Genomic DNA, 15061 nt, shown 5'->3' with positions numbered 1-15061 from the left:
TTTAAGTGCACATTGTGTGCCAACCCTGTCCCTGGCATGGGAACCCGACACTGAGGGAAGCAGACCAAGTCCTTGACTTTATCAGGCTCACACATTAGTGACAGAAACCAAAGATAAGCAAATCATCTGCAGATAGAGGTCCCGCTACAACAAATGCTGGAATGAAAACAAACCTCCCCAGAAGAGCCTTCAGACGCCAGAGGCCCTCAAAATGAGGGCCTGGGGCTGATGCTGTCATTGGGAGGCTCCTCTCTGGCCAGAGCTCTGGGTCAGCCGGGCAAGACCAGGTGCACTTTACCCAGTGGCAGTCGATGGGAGGGAAAGCAGGGGACCAGGACGTGGAGTGAGTCCACATCCTTCTAAGCACTGTCCTGCAGTTCTGCAAGAGCTGGGAGTGGGAGGCTCTCTGGGATCAACGTGGTGTCTAGAGAAGAGGCGCGTGTGCCCAGGAGGGGTGAGTTGACCTGGAACAGAGAGGCAGAGACTTGATGAGGAGCAGGGAGGCCTGAAGCCATGGAACACAGACTTTGCTGGTGGCAGTCAGTGCTTTTGGAAGCTGCCAGGAGAGCAGTTCAGCTGAAACGCAACAGGGGAGGACCTGGAGCCATGACAGGAGAAGCCTGACCTCCTTTGGGCTGGAAGACGTATTTGGTCTTGGACAGAAGGGTGGAAAGTAAGAGGGAATGGGAGAATGGGCAAGAACTTCTGTGCGCCAAGGTCAGGGCCTGCAGAAGGGGCTGGCGGGCAGGCTGAAGTGTGACGACAGCCAGGGCCTGGAGGAATGGCTTCGTGTGTCCTCGTGAGCCAGCGCAGTAACCTGAGACTCCACGTGGGTCGGTCTCCGCAGCGCGCCGCGTGGGCCCTTCCATCCCTTCCCATGGCCAGAAAGCTCAGATCTGCACCGGAGCGGCGTGGCTGTGACAGGCTGGAGACAGGAAGCCAGAAGGAGCCCTCAGTCCGTGTCCTGCTGTTGGACGGCAGGTGTATCCAGGACTATAGCAGTGATGACGCAGAAGAATTGCCCGTTCCTTGCCGCTGCCTCTGAGCCTTCCACCTTTCATTGTGAGAGCTGGGATGTGACCCTGAAGCTGTGATCCAAGTTCACTGCATTTCCCTGGTTCAGGGCAAGCCAGTTTCCTTCATAGCTGGTCATGACCTAGAGTTACCTCTTACCTCTCGATCTTTAGATGGAGTGACTCTCAGTTTCATAACTAGGTTGTGAAGACAGTCTCACCATTAATATCATTGAATTGCCATGATCAAGTCTGATCCCCGTGTCTCCATGTTAAATGATCTACTTGTGAATTAAGTGATAATTTCAGATATCAGATTTTTTGTGAACTTAGTTTGGCTTTTGTTAATATTTAACCAGAGATTTTAATGTATGTGGAAAGTTGGAAATGCTGAAAGTTTGTATCTTTCACAAATAAGATTTTATTTAACTCAGTAGTACCAAAGTTACAGTAAAAAAAGTTATACAACTTTTGCAGTGAAATTGACATGCAAGAAAACTAGACTTGTTTTGGCTGAGGTATACCGGTAAAACCATTACCACATTCAAAATAAGGTGCATGGGACCGGCAATGTGGTACTGCGGGTTAGGTCACTGCTTGCAATGCCAGAATCCCCTATTGGAGTGTCAGTTCTAGTTCTAGCTGCTTGGTTTCTGATCCAGCTTCCTGTTCATGCGCCTGGGAAGGCAGTGGAGGATGGCCCATGCTACTAGGGCCCCTGGTCACCCAAGTGGGAGAGTGGATGGAGTTTCAGGCTCCTGGCTTCAGCCTGACCCAGCCCTGGCTGTTGCAGCCATTTGGGGTTTGAATGACTAGATGAAAGATTTCTCTTTGTCTCTCCTTGTCTCTGTCACTCTGCCTCTTGAATAAATATTTTGAAAAAGACAGTGTTCATATCAGTTGCCCTTGAGAATTTTCTCATGCTTTCTTGGGATTACTGCATCCCTTCCCCATCCTAAGTGGCTACTGAGCTGCTCCCTGTCATTAGAAAGCAGTTTGCATTTTAAATATTTTATATAAATGTAATCAGGTACTCTTGTGGGGTGGCTTCATTCAATTTGCTTGATTGTTTAGAGGTTCATTCATTTTGTTGTGTATTTCAGCTTTTCAGTCCTTTTGATTACTGAGTAGTACTCTGTTGTGTGGATAAACTCTAATTGCTTTAACTGTTTACCTCTTGATAGACATTTGCATTGCTTCTGACTTTTGGCTATGAATAATTGTTTAGAATAGTGCCTTAGTATTCTTTTACTACTTATAGTGATGTTATCTTTCTATGTACTGGCTTTGGTAATTTATCTTATTTTTTCTAGTCAGTCGTGCTAGAAGTTTTATCAATTTATTGATCTCAAAATTTTGTTTCATTTAATTTTTCTGTTTTTCTGTTTGTATTTCATTGACTTGTACTGTATTTGACCTTTCTTTTGCTTACTCTGGATGAAATTTGCTTTTTGAGATTTGGAGATTTTTTTTTTTTTTTTTTTTTTTTTTTTTTGTCTAAGAACAATTTATTGAAAAGAGCAGAGAAAATGGACTACAGACCCCCTGGGGATGGGGGTGGGAAGATGTAGATTTTTTAAACAAAACTATTTACATATTTGAAAGACTGTGAGAGGGAGGGAGAGTTGGGGGTTGGGAGGGGGAGGAAAGAAGGGAGAGGGAGGGGGAGAGAGAGAGAGAGAGAAAAAGAGTGGTCTTCTATTCACTGGTTCACTCCCCAAATGACTGCAATAACCAGGTCTGGGCCAAGTGAAGCCAGGATCCATCCTTGTCTCCCGTATGGATGCCAGGGGCCCAAGTAATTGGGTCATTTTCACTGCCTCCTCAGGTGCATTAGCAGGAAGCTGAACGAGAGGCAGAACAGGTGGTGCTCTACTATGGGATGCTGGCATTGCAAGCAGGAGCTTAACCCACTGCACCACAATGCCGGCCACCGGATATTTTTGTCTATTCTAAAAAGGCATTTAGTGTTATAAGTGTTCCTCTTTGAGTGCTTTAGCATCCCACAAATTTTCATATACTCTGTATTTATTTTCACTGCAAAATATTTCTTAATTTCTCTTGATTTTTTTATATTCACTGAGTGATTTTGATGTGTTTGTTTAGCTTATAAACATTTGTGGTTGTTTAAGGTATCTTTCTGCTATTGATTCCTGATGTCATAAAATTGTAGTCAGAGAACATATTTTTTATGACTTGAATCCTTTTAAATTTGCTGAGATTTGTTTTATAGTCCAACATGGGATCTAACATGGCAAATTTTCTGTGTGTACTTGAGAAGAGTTTGTGTTCTGATGTTACATGGAAGGTTCTGGAATGTCAGTTTGGTAGATGGCATTGTTCTAGCACTTTGTATGTTTAGTCATTTTCTGTCTACTTGTTCTATGAATTTCTGAGAGAATAGTAAGGAAATCTTGTAGTTTTGAATTTACTCACAGTTCTGTTAATTTTTCCTTTTTTTCTAAAATAGGTGCATAAGTATTTTTAATTGTTTTGTGATGACTCCTTTATCATTTTTAATTGACGTTTATCACTGGTAATATACTTTACTCTTCAGTTCACATTATCTGATAGTAATATAGCCTCTCTGGTTTTTTCAATAGTTAGTATTAATGTGCTGTATCTTTTTCCATCCTTTTCTTTGAAAATAAATTATATTTTACACTTAGAGTGAATTTTTTTCTTGGCAACATATTGTTAAATTTTTTTAATCTAACAATCTCTGACTTTTAATTGGGCTATTTAGACTGTTTATAGTTAATGTGATTATTGATTTGGTTGAGTTTGAACCTCTGAACTTGCTATTATTTCTGTTTATTCCACCTCTGTTTTGTCTTTTTCTGCCTTTTTGGGTAATTGACTATAGTTTACTCATCACTTTTGTCTCCTTTGTTGCCTTATTTATTGTAATAACTCCTTGGGTTGTTTTAGTGGTTGCTTTTGGGTTTGTGGTATACATTCTAACTTATCATAGTCTATCTTTAAGTGGTACTGTTCTATTTCATGTATAGTATAACACCCTTGCAGCAGTGAATTACCATGTTTTGTCTTCCCAGAGTTCATACTCATGTCATCCTGTGTTTTGCTTTCATATGTGTTGTAAACCCCAGAGTATGTTGTTATTGGGTTTGTGTTAAATCATCTGTTACCCTTTAAAGACATTTAAGTGACAAGGCTTTATATGTGCCTTTGTTGTTACCTTTTTTTCTTTTTTTTACTCTTTTTATTCCTTTCTGTAGATAAAGATGGCCATGTGGTGTCCTTTACCTCTATGCCAAAACTTCTTATAGCTCAGGCCTTAGTGGTGAATTCTTATTTTTTGAATGTCTGAAAAAGTTTATTTCACTTTGTTGTTCTTGCTGGTAAAGAATTACAGGTTAATAAAGTTATTTTTTCTTTTAGTACTTTAAAGATGTTGCTCTACTTTTTTCTACCTTGCATTGCTTCTGATAATAAGTCTTCTGTCACCCTCACCCTTATTTTTGTATCTCTGTGTATAACATATCCTTTTCTCTGTGGTTATTTTCAGGATTCTCTCTTTATCATTAGTGTTTAGAAATTTGGTTTTGATATTTCTCGATATCGTTTTCTTCATGTTTCTTGTGCTTGGTCCCGTTGAGATGCTTGGATTTATGTGTTTCTTGTTGTCATCAGATTGAGAAGTTTTCCAGTCAATGGTGTGCATATTAGGCCATCTGAAGTTTCCCCCAGAGTTTGTTGGTGCTTTGTTTTGATTTTGTTCAGTACTTTTTCTCATTGCATTTCATTCTGAATGGTTATGAAGCTCTACCTTCAAGATCACTGATGATTTGTTTTCTAAGAGTTAGTCTGCTGCTTCAACTGGGCTTTTTTAAAACATGCCTTTCAATATTGACATGTTACATCTCTTCTTGATAATCGTGGATTATGGTCATGATAACTGTTTTAATATTTCAGTCAGCTCCTATCACCTTTGTCATTTCTAGATTGGTCTCAAAAGATTTATTTTTTGCCCTCTGAATGGCTTGTGCTTTCTTTGCAAATCTGGTCACTTTTTATTGAATGCCACGTCTTGGAAGGTTCATATTGCTGCGTTTGATCCCTGTAGAGTTCACATTTTCAGCTTTATTAGGTGACACCAGAGGTACGTTGAGTCTGGCATTTTTCTATTGAGTCAAGATACTTGTTAGAACCTGAACAAATGCTCATTCTTTTGGGTAGTTTTTCACTGGACTCAGGTCATTTCCTCATATGAATTTGCTAATCAGTTCTCAACTGGATGCCTACTGGAAACTCCCTGCAGATGTACAGAGGCCTCTGGGTAGGCACTTTTGGGCATATTGTCCCATGTACTTGGGCCACCTTGGTTTCCCCAAGCTCTGCTTGGGTTCTCCTTCTTGTACCCCAGCCTATGCACTCTCTAAGCACTAAACTAGGACAGCACCAGGAATCACCTTCGCTTCTCATCTCTGGAATCGCTGGCCTTGACCATCTTTCTCATGGCCAGTTTCTTGAGTGCCATTGTTTTTGCTATTTTGTTTGTTTTCTGTTGTTTTTGGTGTGGGTAAATCTGGTTCCTGTTACTCCAGTTTGACTGAAAATGGAAATCCAAGAGCTTACCCTTATTTCCAATGAAAGAGGCCTTCGCTTACAAGTATTGTTGGGTTTAAGGTACCAACATTTATTTTATGGCTAACTCTTAATATAAAAGCTAATTTCTTTACAAGATATACAACAAAAGCAAAGGAGACATGGAAATGATGCTTCTTTGTTTATAATGTATTCAGTTGCTGTATATCATGATACTGCTTGGATGAGTGAGAGAGAAAACCAAACTCGGAATGTGTTGGTGGTCCTCAGGCAGATACTGGTGAGGTAGGGATAGGATGAGAAGTAGGAGACAAGGACCATCCTCTGAGGAGTTCACAGCCTTGACAGCAATGACGATCATTCACAAAATAGTTAAGGAAGACACCAGCCATTTGTGATGATGTGCCAAAAGGATATATGAGATGGGCACTTGGCACAGCATTGAAGACACTACTTAGGATGCCTGCATTCCATATCAGGGTGCCTGGATATGAGTCCTGGTTCTGCTTCCAATTCTAGCTTCCTGCTAATGCACACCCTTGGAGTCAATGATGATGGCCCAGATACTTGGGTCCCTGCCACCCACATAGGATACATGGCTTCAGTTCCAGTTCCCAGCTTCTGCCTGGTCCAGCCCTGGTTTGTTGTGGGCATTTGGGGAGTGAACCAGTGGGCGAAATCTTGATTCTCTCTCTGCCTTGTTCCCTCCTCCCTCTCTACCCTACAACCCCAATCTCTCTGCCTTTCAAATAAATAAATAACTTTTGAAAAGTGCACATGAGAGTTTGGAGAAATAAAGAAGAGCATTCCCACTGTGGTCATCAAAGGCTGTGTCAGGAGGAGCTCAGGAAGACCGAAGACAGGAGTGCCTTCCAGGCAGAGGAGCCAGACCTCTTAGGAAAGGGAGAGGGTGAATGGCTTGTTTGACACGAGGGACAGTGGGAGATGAGTTTAGATGATACTTCAGAGTCTGAGGTGACTGTAATTGCTTCTACATTTTGCATTTATTAGAGTCCACCAGAAACATGCCAACTACCTTTGACAGAAACAGAGAAAAGTCTCAAAGCTTGTCCTGTTCAGTTGCTTCCAACTATGTCAGCAACTACCAAAATGTAATCACTTGAAACAATAATGTGTTTACCTCATGATTCTATGGGTGGGTAATTGTGGCCACATTCACTCTGAGCAGCTTGTTGGATTGTTGTGGGGTGCAGAAACTAAAAACACAGTGAGACTTTTGGGGTCAAATTAGGAGTCTGTATTAGCCAGCTGGTGACTGTCTTCTCACAGAGCAAGTCTGGAGAAGACAGCAGTGAGTTGCAGTGGCGGGGGGTTTTTAAAGGCAAAAACTACATTTTGGTGGCCTTGACCATTATCAAGCAAGCAGAGTACAGAATCCAGAAATATGCTTGTTATAGCCAGATGAGCAGACTGATATCTATAACTTGTTTCTCTGAAAGGAACAGTGCCTGCTCCAAAGCAACCAAGATGAGCTATAACCACCAGGGCAGGCTATGTCCTGCGGGAAAATCTTAAACTTAAAGCCACCCTCTCACGGGATCAGTCAGCTGCAGTCAGTATTGATTGCCTTACTGCATAGGCAGCCATTGTCTGAATGTCGGCTCAATTGATGGCTCTACTGGGCAACATGTCTCCTCCCCCAGCCACCCTGCCCAGGCTCCTTCATGTCCAACTGCCAAGTGCAGCAAGGGAGCAGGCACTCATGTGCAAATGCCTCTTGTGTCTTTGCTTGGATTGAATCAAGTTGCTATATTGGCCAAAGTAAGTCACATGTTCAGCCCAGATTCAAGGGGATGGAGAAAGATCAATTTTTGTAAGGAGTGGCTGCCACATTTTGTGTTTATTTTTATAATATACTTTGCATTAATTAAAAATGTGTAATAGAAAAACAGAAGAGAAGTCTGCTGACTGTCATTAAAGTCATCACTTTGCTCAAAGGAATTTTGGACTAACTGGCAGATTTAAGTTATACTTTGAATGGCTCTCAAATGTTACGGAAAGTGACACTACAATATCTTACTCTCTCCTATTTGTCTTAGTCTTATCTTTATAAAGACTTCCCAGTTGTTTAGTCTATTTGCAGATTATTAGCCCAACAAAGAAAAAGAAAGACTGTAATTGACAGAAAATCTCCCCCTCTGCTTTTGGTCAAGTTATCTCTCTCTTTGCTGTGTTGGCTCAGCCTGGGCAGTGGAGCCAGGAGACATTCCAACTCCTTAAGGTCAAGGTTGGACTGGAAGTCTTGTGTTGTCTTTCTGGCAGATCACTTTTCCATTAAAAAGACAGGAAAGTCTTAGAGAAAAGGAGAGGTGACTGTTTAGGTATTTAAAACCTCCATTGTGTTATGGAACAGATGTGACTGTTTATTTCTGAATCTAAGAAATCATTCTCATTATCAAGGATGTAATTTTGGTTCTTTCTGGAACCAGTCCTTTCATTACTCAAGTTAGCATAATGGAAATAATGCTAAATTGCTATGAGAAAGACAATGTAAGTCTTTTGACTTTGCTTCTCTCCCTCAAAAAAATGGAGGATATTACAAGAAAGAAAATAACCCAAGTGAAATACTCCTAATTGGTAATTGCCATGTAGTAGGTTTTCTGGGTCCCTGACAATAGTGAACACACCCAGGAGGAAAGGACAGAACTGATGCAAGGCTGAAGTTTCTGGAAGCCCTGAGACTTGGTCAGGAAAGCGTGACTATGAGGAGCACAGACTGAGACAATGAGGGAGTTCCTTGTGCATCACACAAAGCGTGTGCTCCTGAGGGTGAACTCTGGGTTGAGAGATGGCGTATGTTCTCTTGCCAAGACAAAGCAGACTTGATATTGCTCTGCAGTGAATGCTGCTTCTGCATTTGGCACTTCTAGTAACACTTTTTAAAATCTATCCTAATTTCTAGGGATGCTGTTCAATGACAATGCAATTTTTTACTGACCTGCATATCCTTTTTCTAGGATCTTCTAAGCTTTTAGAGCTCAGGTGACTCCCACGGGAAGCTAGGGAAGAACATGTGTATTTGTCAGAAAGCTAGGTTGTGAGGCTGGGACAGGCCCCTGCATTCCCAGTAAAGGCTGGCTGGCCATCATGCATCGCCCACCGCACAGCCACCTCCCTGCACCAGAGATTGGGGCCTTCTGGGTGTCCATGGCAGTGAGAGTTCTTAACTCTGACGTTCATGTGTCTCAGTCCCTCTCCATGTGGTTCTCTCCCATCTGCCCTTTTGCTTCTTCCTGCCACTACCTCCCTCTTGCGGCAGGGAAGGGGACTTTTTGCTTGCCAAGGGCCATTTGGATATTTATAACATCATTTGGGAGCTGTACAAAATGATGAACTTAACAGTTAGCCCCCAGAGATGTATTAAATTTCGAGTCCCACCTGCAATTTCCTTGGCAGGGCCAGACCAACTGACTTCCCAGGGTTGCGTGGCCCATGAGCTGAACGTTGCCCACCCTTGCATTCAGCATCTTTCTGTTTGCTTACCCTGTGCATTGCTTCTCTATTTGGGCTTCTCGTAGCTCAGTCTCTTACGGGGCCCCCAAAGGCCTCCCTCGTGCAGATGCTTTGTCGTCTTCTCCCCACTGCGTCTTCATTCTCCATCTCCCACTGCACGGTCCCAGGTGCATGAATGGGACTGGCTCAGCCCCTTGCACCAGGAGCCTCTGTGCCCCTGCACAACCTGCCTTCTGATGGGCTGCCTTCGAAGCAGGGACCCACTCTTCATTTGCTCACCTGTTGCCAGGAGATAGGGTTGTTGTAGGTTGTGCTCACATGTTTTCCCTTGGTGGATGGGCTGGGAATATGCAAGTGTGGAGACTAGGATATCACATTATCCTGACTTCATACATCTTACTTATTCAATCATTGATGTATTAGGCAGTCAGCCAGGCTTTTCTGTGTGCCAGACATGGAGATTAATGAGGAAATCAGGTCAGATTCTAACATTTAGGTTGTCATGGGAAAATGTAATAACCTATATGGAAATGATCAAGATTGAATTTAGTGTAGCAGTGTCCTCTAGAGAATACCTGGCAAAATGGTTATGCTACAGCATATACTGTGACAAGTAGTGCCGGACTGGTACTGTACTAAGTACTAGAGGTGTGGGGAGTTGGTCATCCCTGGGGCTCTGGCCTTGACCTGTCAGTTTGGAAGGCTTGCTCTGTTGCATCCAAAATGCACTCCTCTGTGTCTCAGCCCCCTGTCTCTAAAGGAGAAGATAGTAGAGTTTAGAACAAGAGGTTGTGCAGATGAAAAGCGCTGTTGCACGTCACCTAACAGGCTCGCGGTATCACCGCCATAAACGTTAAGTGGTGATACCAACCACATGCAGTGAAGCGGAGTCCTGGTGAGGGCAGACTCTCGGGACTAGTATGGCACAGGTTAGACCATGCAATTCCTGCCACTCAGAGTGTCTCCATCTCTGCCCTGCAGCATCTGCCCCTCTGGCCACCTGGGCTTGCCTATGGCCTCTCTGAGTTACAGCCGCCTCTGGTATAACTTCAGATGATGTCAGTTCGTATCTGACCTCAGCCCACTGGATCCCGTGAGGTTGGGAACTGCCAGTGTGGGTGTCCATTCCTGGCCTTGGGGACCACAGCATGGTTCCTCCTGCACCCCCTGCCATGTGACCACCTTCCACAGAGTTCTCATTCTTGGGGTAAGATTGTATCTGTGGAGTGTCCAGCCGCTGCTGTAATCAGATGTGTATGTATGTGCTCACTTGAACCTTTGAATGTCTCATGGGTCTGGAAGCCTGATTATCCCTATCTTGCAGTCAAGTGAACTGAGGTGAAGCAACTGGCTGCACTCTGTTTTCCTCATTCCTTTATGTCACAGCTGGTTCCCAGACCTGCCAAGGTGGACATTGCAGCAAATACCAATCCTTGTAGGTATTTTCCTGGATAATTTAATATGCAAGATAAAAGTGTTAAATATGGCATTGTGAAGAATAGGGTTTACCCTGTTGTCTTGAATTTCGATAGTCTTTTACAAAAATGCTAACTTGGGATATCCCCTTTGCATGATTCAAATACAGTCAGGCATAGTAGTATACCTTAAGCCCCTTCACAGAATCAGTGTTCGTAGTGATGGAACAAAGACATAAGCCTCAGCCATTCTCGTGCATTGCCCAATAGATAGATAAACATTGGAGTTCATTCCTTGCCCTTGAATCTCAGTTGGGTCTCACATCCTTTATAGTTCCGTGTATTTTGCTTCAGTATAGGAAAAGAACAGTCCAACTTGCTTTTAGTTAACACCTCATCTTTTGGTTCTGGCAGCCATGAAATTATTACAGAAAGAGCCGCCGTGGATGCTAATGCCGCCTGCTGGTGTGTTCACAGGTGCACAGGTGACCTGCTGTGGCAAGGGTTGAGTGGGCAGGACAGTCTGCACATCCCTTCCTTAGGGACACCCAGGCAGAAATGACTGTACCTGCCTGAATGTCCTTATGTCCGAATACTCGTCTAATTCCAAACAATTGCAAACGAGCCCTCCTGTTTTCATTGTAAACCAGGAAGTGATGTTAATGTCTAATGTTGGGAAGCTGTGCTGTGGCCAGGTATAAATGGCCAGTGATGGCAAAGATGTTTAGAGGGCAAGCTGTAGTCTGAGCATACGGGAAGGGCAGGGTCTTTATCTTGTTCCTCACCCAGAGCAAAGACAACAAGGTTGCTCCTCTCTCTTCCCTCTAAAGATAGAACACAGAAATAAGACTGCTGTTGCAAGGGAAAAGACCACCCAGGTGGGCAGGGAAGCTGTGGGGAGCAAATGAGACTAGACTGTTACTGGAATTAAGACTTATTCTATACATCTGCTCTCCCACAATATGGTGCTGGGGAGGAGTAAACTTCTACGCAGCTGCATCTCGCCAATTTGACTGATGAGCTGCAGGAGCTGATCCTGCTCCTGATTGGAGGAGAGCAGCGTGCTCGGGGCGTGTGGGTAGCAGAGTTGGGATTGGTGGAAGAGGACTATAAAGGAGGAGAGAGACAACATGCAAGGGGAACATCTGAAGGAACACCTGAGCAGCCCCCGAGAGAGCCGGCCAGCGGTGTGCCGCTCCCCCGCGGAAGTGGGGAAAGTGGCCAGGGGGAACTGCCCTTCCACAGAGGTGGAGGGGTCGGCAGCCAACCCCGGAAGGACCAGCAGCAAACCCGGGAAGGGCCGAGCAGACAAAAGAACAGCGCAGGGTCCTGTGTCGTTCCTCCACAAATGGGGGAGTGACAGGAAGCCAGGCTGGATCAAGAACCCCACACTGAGGGCAACCAGTCCCTAAAATACCTGTGCAGAGTACCTTTTTTTCTGGTTTGGTTTCTAAATTCTATAACTGGGTATTATTTTGATGTCCAGCCAGCTTGGCTCTTCACAGATATGTGGTGATAAACGGGAGTTATTTCTCCACTTAAGAAGAACTTTTGATTCTTAAAGAGAAATAGAATGGCTTCAAGAAAAATTTGGACAATTAGAGAAAATTGTAGAGCTGCTTTGCTTCCTGTCCAGCTACCTGCTTATGTGGCTGGAAAGACAACAGATGATGGCTCCAGTATTTGGGCCTCTGCTCCCCACATGGGAGACCTGATGGAGTTCCTGGCTCCTAGCTTCAGGCTGGTCATACCTTGGCTGTTGTGGCCATTAGGAGAGTGAACCAGAGGTTGAAAGATCCTCCCCACCATCTCCCTCTCCCCTTCTTTCCATCCCTCTGCCTTTCAAATAAATAAATATTTTTTTTTAAAGATTAATTTAGGGCTGGCACCGTGGCTCATTTGGCTAATCCTCCGGCTGCGGCGCCGGCACCCCGGGTTCTAGTCCCAGTTGCCCCTCTTCCAGGCCAGCCCTCTGCTGTGGCCAGGGAGTGCAGTGGAGGATGGCCCAAGTGCTTGGATCCTGCACCCCATGGGAGACCAGGATAAGCACCTGGCTCCTGACTTCGAATTGGCACAGCGCCGGCCATAGCTGCCATTAGGGGAGTAAACTAACAGAAGGAAGACCTTTCTCTCTCTCTCTCTCTCTCATTGTCTATAACTCTGTCTCTCTCTCACTGTCTAACTCTGCCTGTCACACACACACAAAAAAAGATTAATTTAGGTGAAAAAAAGTTGAAATCCATGGATAACTTCTTATAATATGAATTTTCCACAGCCTTTTTGAAAATCCCTAATATGCATGTATTACATTTTTTGCGCCCATATAAACTTACCTTTAAACTCTGCTTCCCGTCAACTCATTGAAATACCTCATGTTAGTCTGTGTTTCCGTTCATGCACCCAAGGCTAGGCTCACACTTGGTCATTGTGGTTTAGAGTGGCTTTGATTCTGAGTGGGGCCAAGTCTCCTCTTTGTTCTTGTTGGTTATCCTTGGACCTTAGGTCCTGCGCAAAACGTCTGGACTCATTTTGTAAAGTTTCATGAAAAATCCTTTTTTGGATGTTGACTTGGAATTGTATTAATTGGAAAAAAAAAAAAAAGCATGGGCCTCTTGACTAGGTTGAGTCTTTCTATAGTTGAATGGAATAAAACTTCCATTTATTCAAATGTTTTTATAGAACTCTTTCATATTATTAATTGGGCAATTTGTTGTTAGCTTATGACTGTTTTGGTAAATTTTCTTGATACATGTAAATGAAATTGGTATTTCTACATTTTATGTACATAAACTTTGCTAGACTCTTATTCTAATATTGTACAGATTTTCTTGGACTGTCTGTATTAGTTGGTCAGATTATCCAAAAGTAATGACATTGCATTTCTTTTCCTTCTTTATTCTTTTTGGTGATACTTTTTTCTCCACGTACTTGCTAGAACTCTAAGAAGAATGTCAAATGCAAACAACAGTGGGGGCTTCCTGTGTCATTTCTTACATTAACTTTGTTCTTGATTAACAGTGATACTATCATAGCATTAAAATTTAAAATTTCTTTGCTAAATACATACTGTCAGGTTAAGAAAGTTTTCTTCTATTCCTACCTTCATAAAAGTGTTTTTAAATCCGGGTTGCCGGTTCCTAGGCTAGCTCTCACTGTACTCTCGAGGAACCTCCCAGCTACCCTCCACAGTGGCCATACAGGTTTGCACACCTGCCGACAGTCTGTGGGAGTTCTCCCTTCTCCATATCCTCACCAGCATTGGTTATTTTGTGCTTTTTTGATAATAGCCATTCTAATGGGTGAAATGCAGCATTGTTTGAATTCCTTGTATATTCCGTAAATTAACCCCTTGTTAGATGAATAGCCTGTAAATAATTTGTTCTTTCTATGGATTGTTTCTTCATTCTGTTTATTAGTTCCTTTGCTGCACTTTAGGGAGATATAATCCCATTGTCAATTTTTGCTTTTATTACCTGTGCTTTTGAGGTCATATCCAAAAACTCTTTCCCCTGACCAATGTCCTGAAGCATTTATTTCATCTATATTTTCTTACAGTAATTTCAAAGTTTGGCTCTTTCATTTTAGTCTTATATCCATTTTGAACTGATTGTCATACATGATTAGAGATAAAGATGTAGTTTCTTTTAGGAATGAATATCCAGGTTTTTGGGTTTTTTTTTTTTTTTTTGTACCATTTATTGAAAATCCCTCTTTTTGTCAGTGTCAGTACATGCTGCCTTTGTCAACAATCAGTTGCTGTAAATCTGTGGAATTATTTCTAGTGTCCTGTTCTGTTCCATTGGTGTGTGTGTCTGTTTGCATGCAGACATGTTGCTGTTTTGGGTATGATAGCTTTGTAGTAGGTTTCAGGGTGATTGTCATGCCTCCAGCCGTGTGAATTTTGATTGCTTTTTCCTAATTCTGTGGAGAGAGTTGCTGGTCTTTTGATAGAAAGTCCACTGACTCTGTAGACCACTTCGGGTGCAATAGCCGTTCTAATAGTATCAATCCCTTGAATTTGTGAACGTGGGACATCTTTCCAAGTGTTTTGTGTCTTCTTCAGTTTCTTCCATCAGTGTTAAGATGATGCGATTGCGGTGGGCATTAGGCACAGCACTGAGCATGCTGCTTGGAACACTTGATCTCAGAGGATCTGGTTTGAAACCCAGCTCTGCTTCTGACTGATACAGGTTCTTATAAAAAGTTTTATTTTTTAATTTTAAAGCCAGATTTAGAGAGGAGGACAGAGAGAAGGAGAGGTCTTTCATCCACTGGTTCACTCCCAAATGACCTCAACAGCCGGGGGTGGGCCAGGCTGAAACTGGGAGCCTGGAGCTTCTTCTGGGTCTCCCACGTCAGAGCAGGGCCCCAAGCCTTGAGTCATCTCTTGCTGCTTTCTGAGGCATTTTAGAAGGGAGCTGGATTGGAAGTCGAGCAGCTGGGACTTGAAGCAGCACCCATATGGGATGCCAGCATTGCAGACAGAGGCTTAACCTGCTATGCCACTAAGGCACACTTTGAGGGGCAGCCGGTGATGACTCAAATACCTGGGTTTCTGCCACCCACATGGGAGACTGGACTGAGTTCATG

At 43.3% G+C, this 15061-nt stretch overlaps 1 protein-coding gene across 9 annotated transcripts in view; it reads left to right on the top strand.

Annotated features, from left to right (window-relative positions):
* The window catches only part of FHOD3 (formin homology 2 domain containing 3), a 485089-nt gene that overhangs the window by 369438 nt on the left and 100590 nt on the right, over positions 1-15061 (top strand). The gene's annotated exons all lie outside the window — the stretch shown is intronic.

The sequence above is a fragment of the Oryctolagus cuniculus genome, chromosome 10 (genome assembly GCF_964237555.1).
Source record: "Oryctolagus cuniculus chromosome 10, mOryCun1.1, whole genome shotgun sequence".
NCBI classification, from domain to species: domain Eukaryota; kingdom Metazoa; phylum Chordata; class Mammalia; order Lagomorpha; family Leporidae; genus Oryctolagus; species Oryctolagus cuniculus.
This window is presented reverse-complemented; position numbering and strand designations above follow the sequence as displayed.